The sequence below is a fragment of the Amia ocellicauda genome, unplaced genomic scaffold (assembly GCF_036373705.1).
Source record: "Amia ocellicauda isolate fAmiCal2 unplaced genomic scaffold, fAmiCal2.hap1 HAP1_SCAFFOLD_59, whole genome shotgun sequence".
In the NCBI taxonomy this organism is placed as follows: Eukaryota; Metazoa; Chordata; class Actinopteri; order Amiiformes; family Amiidae; genus Amia; species Amia ocellicauda.
In genome coordinates this window covers 19,853-37,420 of record NW_027102989.1, presented here as the reverse complement: position 1 = coordinate 37,420, position 17,568 = coordinate 19,853, and the positions used below count along the sequence as shown (strand labels likewise).

The 17,568-nt window shown below is 41.2% G+C and overlaps 1 non-coding gene across 1 annotated transcript; it reads left to right on the top strand.

Moving 5' to 3' along the window:
• The first annotated feature begins 17,148 nt into the window (after window positions 1–17,148).
• Window positions 17,149–17,263, top strand: LOC136739038 (U5 spliceosomal RNA). The gene has a single exon (XR_010812764.1). It is a non-coding gene; the product is annotated as a U5 spliceosomal RNA (small nuclear RNA).
• Window positions 17,264–17,568: the final 305 nt, after the last annotated feature.

Genomic DNA, 17,568 nt, shown 5'->3' with positions numbered 1-17,568 from the left:
GGCTATACAGTAGGGAGGGGTATGGTGAAACCCCAAATATCCAAGGTTGAAGCCATAAACTCTTGGCCTAGGCCTGTCAATAAAAAGCAGGTTAGGGCATTTTTAGGGTTAACTGGGTATTACCGGAGGTTTATTCCCAACTATGCTACCTTAGCGGCCCCTCTGACTGATATGACTAAGGCTACAGAACCCAATATGGTTAGATGGGGTGATACAGCAAACCGGGCTTTCCGGAGCCTACAGGAGGCGCTCTGCCGCAACCCCGTTTTAATGGTACCTGACTTTCAGAAAGAATTTATAGTCCAGACGGACGCCTCTGAGGTGGGGATCGGAGTGGTTTTGTCCCAAAGAATGGGTGATCACGAACACCCGGTGTTGTTCCTTAGCAGAAAGTTGGAATCCAATGAAATAAATTATTTGGTAGTTGAAGAAGAATGTTTGGCAGTGAAGTGGGCTTTGGACAGTCTTCGATACTATTTGTTGGGCAGGCACTTCACCCTGATCACTGACCATGCCCCCCTCACTTGGATGCATCGTTCGAAAGACAGGAATGCCCGTGTGATGAGGTGGTTTTTGAGTCTCCAACATTTTCATTTCACCCTGCAGCACAGGCCAGGGAAGGCCATGGGGAATGTTGATGGGCTGTCCCGGGTGCATGCTTTTTTGCGGCTGTCGCTCGACCTATGGGGTCGCAGCTGGGGGGGAGGATGTGGGACAAACCAAGGGGCAGGGTCATACATGGCAGACATGTCAGGCCAGGTCTGCTGCAAGGTCTGCACTCTAGGGAAGAAAACCGACCCTAGACAACTACACTCCCCAGAAACCCTCAGGCAGCCTAATGTGGTCACTTGGTGCTACTTCCTCAATTATTCACCAAGTATATAAGGCGGAAAGATAGAGTCAAGCTAGAAGGTCAGGCCAGAAGCTAGTTTGATTTCTGTTTGTTATTTACGATGAGAACCTTGGAAACAATGTCAAACGGTATGACCTACGTGCCTGTTCCCTAAAACCATGTGTAGACCTATGGACTCTGTTCTATAATGATATATGTTCTGCTTAGTTAGCCTTTAAGATAACATAGTAATGACTTTCTAGCATGTATGCATGTATGTATGTATATATATATATATATATATATATATGTATGTATGAATGTATGTATGTCCAATTGCTTTGACAATACAAATGAATTGAATTGAGAGGGAGAGAGAGAGAGAGAGAGAGAGAGAGAGAGAGAGACAGACAGACTGAAAAACAGACAAACAGACACACACACACACACACAGACATACACACACACACACAGAGCCAGCCAGCCAGCCAGCTCAGCGATGACATCACGAGCCTCTCTCAGCTGACTGCTATGACATCACAGAGCACGTACATTCCGTTGCTTGCCGTCTGACAACCACTCAGTCACCGCCAGCCAGACTGGCTGGCTGGCTGGATGTGGGGGATGCTTGCTGCTGCTGCGTACCTTAGCAAGCTTATTTGCTTGACCGGCCTTCCAACTCCTCTGCCCACATGCCCACCTATGCCCGATCTGCTGTTCACCTGGTCACAGCTCCGCCCCAACAAGGCAGATTCTCCCAAAAATGGTACAAACTGATCCACGTTCCCCTCCACGGAAAGCTTTAGCCCAAAATAAGGGACAAATTCTATAACAACATAATGGATGCCCACCCAACCTGTGACAAAACTGAGAAAAAAGAAAAACGCCAGTCCTCCTGGGGGAGGGACACACAGCCACCCTGGCTGCCCAATATGTCAGCGCCTACCACAGCCTGAGGGACACAGTGACACACGAGCACCGGCTGTAAATATAATGTAAATACTTGTTTGTTATGCATATCATTGTATTTCAAAAAAGGAATCTGGAAATAGTAAACGTATTTTCTTTATTTGTATGTATTAAAGATCACATTTTTTTACATTTTCATTTTCTGTACTTCATTACATCTTATTGTGATTCATAATTCTATTATTTATTTTCCGTGTAGATGTATGTATGTATGTATGTATGTATGTATGTATATGTATGTATGTCCAATTGCTTTGACAATACAAATGAATTGAATTGAGACGGAGAGAGAGAAAGAGAGAGAGAGAGAGAGAGAGAGGAATATGAGCTCCTAAAAAACATTTGTTTTTATACATAAGCGGATTTAATTTGTCATTTACAAATGAATATATAGCACTATAAACATACACAGAAGACATGGAATAGAAATTCAGAAGAAAAAGTATTCAAAAAATAATAATTTTAAGAGAAACACAAAAAGAAGAAAGCAGAGAGACAGTTCAGGAAGAAAAGTCAGAAAAGAAAAGCTGAAGACAAGAATTGGAGGTAAGACCTTTCACCTATAGAGACAAATAATTAAACAAAAAAATATGTATTAATAAAATAAATAAGCATTCTCAGTAGTTGACTCAGCCAATGAAAATGCAGAGCTCCAATTTGAATAGAGTGACAGTAGGAGAGAGCCCAACTGCCACTGAGACTGATACAAATCTATCGAACAGCAGTCTGACTGCAGAGCTGCCTTTTGAAATCCGATACCCTGAAGACATTCGCTCTGCACAGGCTAAGAAGGACTACAAACAAGCTGTGATGAGAGCATCTCCTGAGACCCTCATCCTAGACTACACCGGTAAAGGAGAAAACAGGGTCAAGAACAATCTACTGTTCTACACCGCCTTTCACAAAACCCTGTGCCAGACATACCCCAAAAACAACAAGAGGGGCATTAGCAGAGGCAGGCAGATCTCAGTGCTGGTAGAGAAAGACACAGACAGTGTGATGCTCACTTTTAATGTATACCACAACGGGACCATCATGGTGCAGGACAGCGAGAGCAGCCTGGACCAATTATCTCTCGGCTTCCACACCTCAAAGCAGCAGACTGAGGTAGAGAAACACGAGCCAGAGCCGGCCACCCTGCAGTCTGCCCCCAGCCACACGGAGCCAGACAGTGCCCCATCTCCCACAGACTGCCCCCCTGTCTCCCCAAAACTCTCCAGCAACATTAAAACACTAAAGGAATGCCTATCAGTGCTGGAGCTGAAGTTTGCGGAGTTCAGGGACTAAAGATGCACCACAAGGCTGAGATCCATAAGCTGAGAGCAGCAGTAAGAGACCAGGAGGAGCAGAGCCAAACCCTGAGGACGGAGCTGCACAGAGCGAGGGAGGAGCTGACCAGGACACCCCAGCACAGCCAGCTGAGGAGCCTGCAGAGCCAGCTGGAGAAGCTAAGAGAGGAGCACAGAGACTGCACTGCACTGACCCCACAACACCTACAACCCCTGACGCACCCACTGACGCACCCACTGATCCACCCACACTCCCCACCACTCCTGACACCCCCACTATCACCAGACCTGCCACTAATACACAAACCCCTGAAACGCCACTCCCCTAAAACACACCCGCTGCCCCCACCACTCCCGACGCAAAACCCGGAGTGGCAGGTCAACACAGAGGTGGTCATTCTGAGCGACTCCAATGGGAAGTTCCTGGATGAGAGGCGCCTCTTCCCTGGGCGAAAAGTGAAAAAGCTTTGGTGCCCGACAGCACAGAGAGCCCTGGAGCTGCTCTCCAAGAGGAGGCTGTGCCAGGTCAAACACATCCTCATCCACACCGGCACTAACGACCTGAGTGCCCGCAGGGGCGATGTGGCCTCAGCCCTGAGACAGGTGGCAAAGAAAGCCACAGAGGAATTCCAAACTGCCAAAATCACCATCTCCACACTGCTGCCCCGCACAGACGTGCCCCTGCACATCATCCAGGCCATCAACGCAGAAGTATCCCGAAGATGTGCCCTCCTCCCCAACGTCCACCTGGCACACCACTGAGACATCCAGCCACATCACCTGTATGACCACGTCCACCTCAACAAGACGGGTGTGAGGAAGGTCCGTTTTTAGTGTTTCTCTGAACACATCCAAGCTTACCTAGGCGCTACATATTATTTTCAATTACCCGTAATTCTGATCTGTATTTTGGCTTGTTAATAGAAGTTATTGAAGTTGGACTCCTAATTCAAAATAACCAATATGTATCTCAACGTAATTTACTGACAGACATCACTCTTTATCACTTTCACTTTTGAAGGAACTGCTTTGTATTCTGTGTATTGTTTTATTGTAGTGCTGCTTCCTTTCTTGGCCAGGTTTTACTTGCAAAAGTGATTTTATTCTCAATGTAAGCTCAAAGTCAAATAGTTTAAATAAGAAAACAATGTATTGAAATGAGAACATCATGAACCTGTGTAATTGTGCTGAAGGACAAGCACTGAAAGCAGAGAGAATTTTGTGTTTGGCATTGAATAGCCTTAAAGAAAACTATGCCGTTTTTGGAAACTTTCATATTTAAGTTGAATGTAGGCAAAAACATTCCAGTCACTCTGAAGAGAGAATACAGTTTACTGTTCGAATAAGTAGCCCCTGAATTGAAGATAAAAATCAAAAGTGCTGTTCGTAATTAGTTTACACTTTTACATCAGATGTCTTGTTTTTGCGTTCCAAATTGAGGAGTTGTGGCATATAATGTAAATGAAGTTACTTCACTAGTAGTGCGATTTCTACGTTGTGTATGTGTGTTTGTATATATGAACTCATACATTTTTTAAAGATTGTATTTGGAAAACAAATTCAGGTATAGCACGTGTCCCCCTTTTGAATGGGTTCTATATATAACATTTTAAAACGAATGGTTCTGTGTAGAACGCTATGTTTGGGGGTTCTTCATGTAACCCCTTTGAAGGGGTTCTACATAGAACCATAAAGGGATCCACCAGAGCGATTACTCGAGGAACCCTTTATGGTTCTGTGCAGAACAATTTCTTCTAAGAGTGTGGAGTGTCGCCACACAATTTCTCTCAGAGGGCTTTTGACCAATGGCAATCCAATCCTGAATGACGTCACCACTATCCTGTTGTACTTTATGGGAGAGATGTATTAAGTAGTTTATAATGAGAAGAATAACAATAATCACCTGTTTTTCATAGGTTTTGTATCCATGGTCTCCTTCATATTAGGAAAGGAAGTTGATCCATAGCCTACTCAGAGACAACTGAGAGTTGGTCTCTGAGCAGCAGCACAAAGGGGTCGAGTCTCTCAATGTCCGTGTGTTGGAGATATTCCACCATATTGGTCCCAGCCTTTAAAACAATGTTAAAGAAGATGTTAAAGATATTGTAGAAATATATTGCAGAAGAGCAGAACTACAATCACACTTTTTCAATGCTATTGCTGTTTTCTACCTCCCTGGTGAGGTACCAATGCGGGAAGTTTGAGAGAGTATTTCTAAAATGTGTATGATCCAATACACACAGTTATTTAAAAAGCTGACGTCTTGTACATGCTCACCAGAACCAAGCCTAATTAAATAACACATTTAATATTAAATAAGTACATGTGCAGTAGCCACTTGGACAATTACAGATCCCCAGGTCAAAACACAACAGAAAGACATGGAAGATCGTATTTTCAAATCACATCTGTGGCCCCCATAACTGTAATTTGGTATTAGTGGGTCAAAGGATTTATTTGGTTCAAGTGATAATAAGATCATATTTTGAAATGAAACACTACAGGATGTCATATTTAAAATGACTGTGAGTACCTTTCTTTAGTGACGGTTCTGAGGGGGGCAGGGATTAGTTGAGTGTGCTAATTGGAGCTGTGAAGTGTGCAGAGAAAATACAAATGTTTTCTTTTAATATGAAAACAAAGAACTTTTTTTTAACACCGACCTGGGATTGTGTTTCTTTCCAAGTTTCCTTATTGTTTCTGAGAAGAGACTGTTCACTTGCAAAGTGAACTGGACCCGTGTGACTCGCAGGTAAGGAGAGCCCGTGTTGAACTAAGATGGCTACAGTGAGTTTTCCTGGACAAAGCTCGGGCAAAGGATAGCGCAGAGTGCACCTGCACCTGAGATTGTGTTGAGAAGCTTTGTGATAAGAGCAGGTAAAGAGGGAAAAGAAACACAAGTATTTTCTTTGTTTGAAGAACACATTTTGTTTTAACTGAAACGGGACTACAACTTTTGAAAGGGAAATAGTTGCTAGTGCACTGTATTTTTATTGAGTTTATTAGAAGAAAAAAGCTTATATTTTGGACAGAACGAACTCGTTTGGCATGCAACTAGCAGCAAACGATGTGAAGCAAACAAAACAGTTAGCAAGTTAGCAAGTTAGCAAGTTACAGTCTGTCCTAGGTCCGGGGGTGCTTATGGTTGTTTATGGGTTCCCTTACCTTAGCCAGTGTCATGTACGGGTGTCCGTACCTTACTGGAGTGTTTGTTTTTATTATAATATATATACATAAAATAATATATAATAATGTAATATTTCAGATAAATCGTCACAGTGAGTGACACCAGCATTATTGGTTTTTTGAGAAATAAAAAAACAGAATGTAGAGAAGAAAATGTTGGAAGGAAGTTGGGAGAAAGACTGGTCTCCGAAGGAGCACCGGGACTGGTGGAAGCAACAACAACCAGATAAGACAGAGAAAGGAATTGTGATATTGTGTCAGGTTGGTGAGAATCAAGAAAAGAAAATAACAGAAATGGAAGATCATCATAAACAGTAATGTGAATTGAGAGAAGAAGTTGTGAAAAATACGATAGAATTAATAGAACTACAAGGCAAATTAGAAGGGCAAGAAAAGTGGTCAGAAAAGGTGAAGGTGTAGGTGCGCGATGTGCTGCCGTGTTAGCAGCGCGTCGCGACACAGATCACTCCGAGGACGACAGGCCCGATTGGGATGATTTAGATCGCAAAGCATGGGAATATGAAAAAGGAGGTTTTGCTAGCGCTCCTCCCCCATATAATCCGGAATATAAATCAATCACTGATTTTGGTTATAATAATACATTGTATCCAGATCTGACCGCTCTGAAAACGGTCCCAGCTGCACCCATGCAAGTCAAAACTAGACAGAGTAAAGAGGAAGGTCAATCAATAGTCTATACGACTAAAACCCATGTCCCCTTCTCCCCAGGAGAAAAAGAAATGATATGGGTGTCCCTCCCAAAATTAAAACCAAACCAGGGTAACACAACTTTTTGGGATATTCTAGATGAAAAGATGGTTATTCACCTCCTTCACCCGCACGATGTACACATCATCGTGAAGGCTAAATGTCCGCCCAACATTTGGATACAGTTACTACGAGAATATCAGACCGGGGAGTGGGCTAATGTAGCCTCTACAGATGAGGAGGAAATAACAGAACTTTTTCACAATGGATCAAGAAAACTGAGATAGTGAAATAATGAAATAATCGAGTGGGATTATTTGACATTTTATTCTAAATAATCATAAGCTTAAATAATAAGTTATAAGGGCTGTTTGAGACACTGCAGGGTCAATAAAACATGCCACAGATCGGATATCTGAATTATCTTTAGATATCAATGTGTATGTGCTTTGTGTGTTTATGAATATGTATAGTTTGAAGGTGATATAAGGTAAATGTCTATGTTTTGGCAATCATTTTAGAATTATATTTAAAAATGTAACAACAGATTTATCATATTCATGAGGATCTTTGGCTCTATACAGAGTGCCTCAAGCATCAGAAATCAGAAAGAAAGACTATTATAAGAAAAGTAATCCAAAATATACATTGAATAAACAGATGGATAATAATAGTAATACATAAATAGTCATGGTGTCTCCACAAGAAGAACCAGAATTTGTTTGTTAAACATCATGTTATGGACAAGCTCTGTCAAAAGTCAAATTCAAGGAAACGAAAGGCTAGAAGAGAGCCTGGTGCAGCCCTGACAGCCTGTGAAAGCAGGAGAATGTAAACAGTCTGGTGACATGTTACAGTCTTTCAGAAAATGTTTGGTTATTGGTGCCTAGCATATAATACCTGAAATGAAAGTCAAAGTAGACCATGGTTTTAAGATGAGTGATGTAGGAAAAGGGTAAGATACCGCAGAAGTATAAGATTACAACTATAGAATAAGTAAGCTCAAGTAATATAAAATGCTTTACAGGAGAAAAGTAAGAATGGAAAGGAAGAGTAAAAGAGAAGGTGTCCTAGGATTATGGGAATCATTATTGAGATCAATGGCCTATTGGCTAATATTTTGTTAGGTACATATATGACTTCAATAAACGAATAATGGAGTGACATCTGTATAAATATAAATAAAACATATTGATAAAAAAACCTGAATACATTTCTTGTAAGAAATTAAGAATAGGAGAAAGAATAGCTGTTAGAATGCAGAGCAATGTTAACCAAAGTTGAAGAGGGTTTGAGTAAGTTGACGAGGGTCTGAGTAAGTTGATAAGGCTTGGGAAGCAGGAAAAGGTGAGTTTGATGTGTGTGAGACAAATGTGCTGCCACTTTTAGCACAGAGAGCTTCTGATGGTGATTGAATGAAACGTGGGAAAATAAATAAACTTGATGTAGGATAAATGAATAAATAATTGAATGAGATATGAGCCGCAGAGACCTCCCACATTGGAAAGTGGACTACAGCAGATAATCCTCTCCTCTCCCAGGGCAGGGTGATTAAGTGGGGACGCGTGTGAAGAGTGCAGGTGGACCCAGGTGAGTTGTGAAAGAAAGAAGAAACAAAAATAATAAGGCACGCGTGCAAACAATCAAAATAATACTAAGTGAATAACAAATTAAACAATAAAGTGAAAGATAATCAACACACAAAATAATGGCAATATAGAACCAAACAAAATACACAAGCCATATTGCATAAAGTGAAGTGAAATATAAATATTATAAGTAATGGTGATTAAGGAGCTAATTAACACCGTCCGTGACATTTACATTGGTTGGGTGTGTGGATACCAGTAATAATTTTTGTTTTATTGAAATACAAAATAATTCTATTTTTCCGAAGTGCTGAACTTTAATACAGTCTAGAAAGATTAATATTTTTTGTCTTGGGCTATATTATTATTACCATAGTTTTTCTATTGTATAAGTATCTTGGAGTAGAGGCATAGGTGGGCATGTGGGCAGAGGAGTAGGAAGGCCGGTCAAGCAAATAAGCTTGCTAAGGTACGCAGCAGCAGCAAGCAGCCCCCACATCCAGCCAGCCAGCCAGTCTGGCTGGCAGTGACTGAGTGGTTGACAGACGGCAAGCAACGGAATGTACGTGCTCTGTGATGTCATAGCAGTCAGCTGAGAGAGGCTCGTGATGTCATCGCTGAGCTGGCTGGCTGGCTGGCTGGCTGGCGGGCTGGCTGGCTCTGTGTGTGTGTGTGTTTGTGTGTGTGTCTGTTTTTCTGTTTGTCAGTCTGTCTGTCTGTCTCTCTCTCTCTCTCTCTCTCTCCCTCTCAATTCATTTGTATTGTCAAAAGCAATTGGACATACATACATTCATACATATATATATATATATATATATATATATATACATGCATACATACATGCTAGAAAGTCATTACTATGTTATCTTAAAGGCTAACTAAGCAGAACATATATCATTATCGAACAGAGTTCATAGGTCTATACATGGTATTAGTGAACAGGCACGTAGGTCATTCTGTTTGACATTGTCTCCAAGGTTCTCATTGTAAATAACAAAGAGAAATCAAACTACCTTATGGCCTCCTGACCTTCTAGCTTGACCTTATCTTTCTTAAGTATACAAGAGAGAAAAACAGTTGTGAGAAAAGAATTTCTAACTTTCCTTCCACACATACATACATACATACATACATACATACATACAAACCAGAGGCATGCAAAAAAATATAAAGAGGAAGAAAATGTTGTATAGCACATACAAAAGGGATGGTGATGAAACAAAATACATAGAATATGTTGAGCTGCAAAGAGATCTTAAGAAAGGGATCAGGAAAGCAAAGAGGGAAATAGAAAGAAACATAGCTCTTGGAGCTACAACCAATGCAATGAGCTTTTTTCAAAATTACAACAGCAAGCGGTCAATTAAGGAGGAGGTGAAACAGATAAAGGGCAAAAATGGAGGTATCTTGGAAAATGAACAAGATGTGGCAAATATTCTAAATGAGTATTTCACAGAGGTTTTTACAAAAGAAAAAACAGATGACATGCCACAGGTTGACAATCAATCCAGTCAAACCCTAAGAGAGATCAGGATAAATGAGGAGGAGGTACTAAAGGGACTAGCAGAATTAAAATCAAACAAATCACCTGGGCCAGATGGGATATTTCCAACAGTACTTAAAGAAATGAGGGAAATTATGTATAGGCCGTTAACTCGATTATTTCAAATGACACTTAGAACAGGGGATGTTCCCACTGACTGGAAGACAGCAAATTTCATACCAATCCACAAGAAAGGGGACAAAACTGAGCCAGGAAATTACAGACCAATCAGTCTCACCTGCATCACCTGTAAAATGTTGGAAAAAATGATTAGACAGAAAATAGAGGAGCATCTCAATGAAAACCATATTCTTGGAGATAGTCAACATGGGTTTAGACGAGGCAGATCATGTCTTACTAACTTAATACATTTTTTTGAACATGCAACTGCAGCTGTAGATCACGTGAAAGCATATGATATGATATACTTAGATTTCCAAAAAGCTTTTGATAAGGTTCCACACCAAAGACTGATCCTCAAATTGGAAGCTGTAGGCATTCAGGGTCATGTAAGTAGATGGATTATGAACTGGTTGATGTATAGGAAACAGATTAGAGGAGTCACTTCTAACTGGAGTGAGGTTGTTAGTGGAGTTCCACAGGGATCAGTACTAGGGCCTTTGCTTTTTCTAATCTATATTAATGATCTGGACTCTGGGATACTTAGCAACCTTGTCAAATTTGCAGATGATACTAAAATAGGTGGCTTAGCAGATACAATCTTGGCAGCACATGCTATTCAGAGGAACTTAGATAAATTCAGTTGTGGGCTGACACCTGGCAAATGAAATTCAATGTGGACAAGTGCAAGGTAATACATGCAGTAAAACAAAAATGTCCACTATAATTACACTATGGGAGGTACAGATCTAGATGAAGTAATGCATGAGAAAGACCTAGGAATCTATGTGGATTCACTTTCTCCATCCAAACAATGTGGGGAAGCAATACAAAAGGCATACAGAATGCTAGGGTATATCGTCAAAAGTGTAGAATTTAAGTAATGTTAAGACTGTACAATGCGCTAGACCTCATCTGGAATACTGTGTACAGTTCTGGGCACCACACTTCAAGAAGGATATTGCTGCTTTAGAGACAGTTCAGAGGAGAGCAACCAGACTTATTCCAGGTCTGAAGGGAAAGTCCTACTCGGAGAGACTGAGGGAACTGAACCTTTTCACCCTGGAACAGAGGAGATTACGTGGGGACTTGATCCAAGTCTTCAAAATCATGAAAGGTTCCTCAAACCAGAGGAGCTTTTCCAGATCAGCAGGGACACACGCACCAGGGGACAACAAATGGAAATTGGGCTTCAAGGCATTCAAGATGGAAAGTGGTAGAAGCTGAAAGTTTGGGAACATTTAAAAATAGACTGGATAGGATCCATGGATCACTTAGATATTAATGGACACCAAACGAGCATGATGGGTCGAATGGCCTCCTCTCGTTTGTAAACTTTCTTATGTTCTTATGTTCTTATGAATGTTCCCTAAGCATGTTTCAAATGTTCCCTAATTTATGTTACAAATGTGCCTTAGCACCTCTCTCTCTCTCTCTCTCTCTCTCTCTCTGTCTCAATTCAGTGCATTTGTATTGTCAAAGCAATTGGACATGCATACATACATACATACATACATATATATGGAAAATAAACAATATGTGTACATCTCTGCATTAATGGTGCCCTAACAGATGTGCAAGTTACATGACAGACAGACAGACAGACACTCACACACACTTTCACACACACACACACACACACACACACACTTTCACAGACAGACAGACAGACAGACACACACACACACACACACACACACACTTGTATACCTGACACGTATAGAAGACTGGATAGGGAGATATAAATAGCAATGGGGAGACTCTTGTACTTGGTGTGGCTCTATCCATATAGTGGGGCCAGCAGCCACTTAGCAGGTGTAGCAATAGAAGCTCAGCCTGGGGAGACTGGATTTAGCATTTCCTCTCCATTTTGATAAGTATCCTTAATCATTTCTGCAAAATACTTCTATGATACCTATGTATGTTTTTTACTTGTACTATATTATACTATCAAGTATCAGTGTACACATACAATGTGACCTGTTACATTAATACAGAGGCCACGGAAGGCCAGATCAGTAACAGCCACTGTCCCCTGATATTACACTTTTTTACAATCACTTTGGCACTCATTTCAGAACCTTGATGTCATTTTTCAAAACTCTAGACACTAAACTCACACCCGATGATCAAAATGCACATTTTTCAATTGCTTGGATACAATACACATCAACCTCAGATCATTTGTTCATTGAACTAAAATGATACAACTTAACGTCAAAGTATTACCATTTCAAAATGCAATTCACACATTACATCTGAGATCACTGTCTATTCATTTCATTACAAAGATCTAACTATCAATTGATACAGCTGCTCAAAATGATAAGTGACTGTTGCATTACTCTTAATTCATAGTTTTATGGAAACTGACGAACAGTATTCCATGTTTCGATCATGAAAGTTTCAGGATAATGAGATCCATTGACACCAATAACCGAGGAGCATGAACCAGTTGAACTACATTATCTATGGATGTAATATTTCATCATCATTCATCATCATGTAGCACTTTTCCACACCATGTTTTCAGTGTGGAAGGAAAGTTAGAAATTCTTTCTCTAATACCTGTTTTTCTCTCTTGTATACTTAAGAAAGATAAGGTCAAGCCAGAAGGTAGTTTGATTTCTGCTTGTTATTTACGATGAGAATCTTGGAGACAATGTCAAACAGTATGATTGAAGTGTCTGCTCCCTAATCCATGTGTTGATCTATGAACTCTGTCCTATAATGATATAAATTCTGCTTAGCTAACTTTTAAGATAACATAGTAATGACTTTCTGATTATAACCAGCTCTTTGATTTTTGTGTATAAAAGCTCTGACTGTTAAAATGAAGGCAGAGCGACTTTGGGATCTTCTTGAGTCACTGTTCCTCTCCACGCTGCGTGTATTAAAGGCATTGCAACTAACGCTCCAACCTGGTTGAAGATGATTGTTCTTCCACATCAGATTTGACATTACTGTATGTATGCAGGCCCTTGTAATTGCTATTCCAATACTGCCAACTGGTTATTGATGATTGATTTCACATTGTGGTACGAGTATCGAGTGAAATGAGTGCTATCCACCCGAGCAACACAGTGATAACATGGAGCCGGCAGGTGATCCAGGTCACAATAGAGGTCAAGCAGTGGGAGGAGGAAGACGTGGTGGTCAAAGGAATGGAAGGGGACATGCACCCCTTCTGAGAGGTGGTCGTGGGCCTCGTCATAGAGGAGGGCTTAGGCCTCACCAGAGAGGCAGCCATGGGCCTCATTTGAGAGGTGTTGGGGGAACGTGGTAGAGGACAAGGCCACGGACCAGACAGCGGCAGCAACAGCAAATAGTGTCCAGTGAAATCCGAGAAATAGTTGTAGAACATGTTGTAAATCATGGCATGACCATGACTGAGGCAGCTACAATGATTCAATCAAACCTCAGAATCAACTCAGGATCAACTGTGGCCTCAATCATCAGAAATGTCCGTACTGAGAAGCGGCAAGTCTTCAGCATGCACTAAACATTAGGCTACTCTCAATTGTCAAATGACTGTATACTGCATACCAATGTGTAGCACAGAGTATAGTGTGCCTTTTGAAAGAAATGCAGACAGAGTGAAGCAGCTGATGACTGAGTATGTTCAGGTATGTTCAGTTTCAAGATGCCTCTTGTGAAAAATGGTTGTGAGAACCTGAACCTGAACACAGGGCTGATGGAAATTTAGAAGTACAGTAATCAATCCTTTGTTTTGCTTTTTACACTAAGCCAGGTGAGGAACACTGCAATTGACATTTTACTGTAGTTTTGTTCGTTTTTGTAGCTAATTATTTTTGCATGGATTCAAAGAAACCTATGGTGTGATTTGATTGTATTGCATCAATACATTTCAGATTTTGTTCAATGATTCCACTGTGTCTGTAGTATTCTCTCTACTAGTCCTTTTACAGTGATGTATTTATGTGTAGTACCATAATGAAACATGTATCACATATTTTGTACTACAATATTTAATGATTGTACGAACAACTACACAGTGAAACTATCGGTATCTTCTGTGTTACTATGTTACTAGGGTATTTCATGATAAATGAGTTATTTGAACCAACAAGTCTGCAAGTGCTAGGTTTCTATAAAGATATGAATGCACAATGCAATGTTTTGAACATTGGACAGCCTGTGTTACAAGTGATGACCGTTTTGAGTTTTGTGTCTAGAGTTTTGAAAAATGACATCAAGGTTCTGAAATTAGTGACAAAGTGATTGTAAAAAACTGTATATTCATCCTATTTAATGTGCTCTTTTAAAATGTACTTTTCTTTTTTATGTTGCCATTTCTGTTCTACCAATGTTTCAGTTGTTAGCCAAAGATTGACAGAGTACATCTCATACACACAGGCCAGACAGCAAAGATTTCTTTTTGAAATTCAATTACAAATGCTGCATGAACTCATCAATACGATTAGAGCTCCTGAAAGCAATATAACTAACTCACTCTACAGCATCTCATTAGCAGTGAAAAGAAACCAAGAAAGTTGGGACAGTCGACTGTTTACCACTATGTAACATCACCTTTTCTTTTAATAACACTTATTAAGCACTTGGGCACTGAAGACACCACTTGGTTAAGTTTAGCAAGCGGGATTTTCCCCCATTCATCCATTATGCATTTCCTCAGCTGCGCAACTGCACAGGGCCTTCGTTGTCTTAATTTGCACTTCATAGTGCGCCACACATTCTCAATTCGGCGACAGGTCAGGACTGCAGGCAGGCCATGCTAGCACCCGCACTCTCTGCCTATGCAACCATGCGCTTGAAATCTGGGCAGAATGTGGTTTGGCGTTATCCTGCTGAAAAATGCAGGTACGTCCCTGGAAAAGATGATGTCTGGATGGCAGCATATGTTGCTCCAAAATGTGTACATCTCTTTCTGCAAAAATGGTGCCCTCACAGATGTGCGAGTTACATGACAGACACTCATACACACTGTCACACCCATACACACACAAACACACACTTTCACAGACAGACACACGCACACACACACTTTCACACACAATCACTTTCACAGACAGACACACACACACACTTTCACACAGAGACAGACACACACACACTTACATACATACATACATGCATACATACATACAGTGAGGGAAAAAAGTATTTGATCCCCTGCTGATTTTGTACGTTTGCCCACTGACAAAGAAATGATCAGTCTATAATTTTAATGGTAGGTGTATTTTAGCAGTGAGAGACAGAATAACAACAAGAAAATCCAGAAAAACGCATTTCAAAAAAGTTATAAATTGATTTGCATGTTAATGAGGGAAATAAGTATTTGATCCCCTATCAATCAGCAAGATTTCTGGCTCCCAGGTGTCTTTCATACAGGTAACGAGCTGAGATTAGGAGCACTCTCTTAAAGGGAGTGCTCCTAATCTCAGCTCGTTACCTGTATAAAAGACACTTGTCCACAGAAGCAATCAATCAATCAGATTCCAAACTCTCCACCATGGCCAAAGAGCTGTCCAAGGATGTCAGGGACAAGATTGTAGACCTACACAAGACTGGAATGGGCTACAAGACCATCACCAAGCAGCTTGGTGAGAAGGTGACAACAGTTGGTGCGATTATTCGCAAATGGAAGAAACACAAAATAACTGTCAGTCTCCCTCAGTCTGGGGCTCCATGCAAGATCTCACCTCGTGGAGTTTCAATGATCATGAGAACGGTGAGGAATCAGCCCAGAACTACATGGGAGGATCTTGTTAATGATCTCAAGGTAGCTGGGACCATAGTCACCAAGAAAACAATTGGTAACACACTATGCCGTGAAGGACTGAAATCCTGCAGCGCCCGCAAGGTCCCCCTGCTCAAGAAAGCACATGTACAGACCCGTCTGAAGTTTGCCAATGAACATCTGAATGATTCAGAGGAGAACTGGGTGAAAGTGGTCTCAGATGAGACCAAAATCAAGCTCTTTGCCATCAACTCAACTCGCCGTGTTTGGAGGAGGAGGAATGACCCCAAGAACACCATTCCCACCATCAAACATGGAGGTGGAAACATTATGCTTTGGGGCTGTTTTTCTGCTAAGGGGACAGGACAACTGCACCGCATCAAAGGGACGATGGACGGGGCCATGTACCGTCAAATCATGGGTGAGAACCCTAAGCCAGGGCATTGAAAATGGGTCAAATACTTATTTCCCTCATTAACATGCAAATCAATTTTATAACTTTTTTGAAATGCATTTTTCTGGATTTTCTTGTTGTTATTCTGTCTCTCACTGCTAAAATACACCTACCATTAAAATTATAGACTGATCATTTCTTTGTCAGTGGGCAAACGTACAAAATCAGCAGGGGATCAATTACTTTTTTCCCCCACTGTACATACATATATATGGAAAAGAAACATTACAAGTATAAATCACAATAAGATGTAATAAAGTACAGATAAACAAAGTGTAATAAAATGTGATCTGTTTGAAAATGCAGGGACGTCACTGGAAAAGATGATGTCTGGATGGCAGCATATGTTGCTCCAAAATGTGTACATCTCTTCTGCAAAAATGGTGCCCTCACAGATGTGCGAGTTACATGACAGACAGACAGACAGACACTCACACACACTGTCACACCCACACACACACTTTCACAGAGAGACATATACACACACACACACACACACACACACACTATCACACAGAGACAGGCACACACACGTACAGACACACACACTAACTTTCACACAGAGACAGACACACACACACACACACACACACACACACACATACATACATACATATGGAAAAGAAACAATACTTTTATAAATCACAATAAGATGTAATAAAGTACAGAAAAACTAAATGTAAGAAAATGTGATCTTTAATACACACAAATATGTATGGCTGGTCGGATGCGTCTTGGACTCGGGTTCCTCTTCATTACGTATAACGCTTTTGCCTTTTGCTAAAGCTTTCCGTGGAGGGGATCGTGGGTGAGTTTGTACCATTCTTGGGGGGCTCTGCCTTGTTGGGGCGGAGCTGTGATCCAGGTGAACAGCAGATCGGGCATAGGTGGGCATGTGGGCAGAGGAGTAGGAAGGCCGGTCAAGCAAATAAGCTTGCTAAGGTACGCAGCAGCAGCAAGCAGCCCCCCCATCCAGCCAGCCAGCCAGTCTGGCTGGCAGTGACTGAGTGGTTGACAGACGGCAAGCAACGGAATGTACGTGCTCTGTGATGTCATAGCAGTCAGCTGAGAGAGGCTCGTGATGTCATCGCTGAGCTGGCTGGCTGGCTGGCTGGCTCTGTGTGTGTGTGTGTCTGTGTCTGTCTGTTTTTCTGTT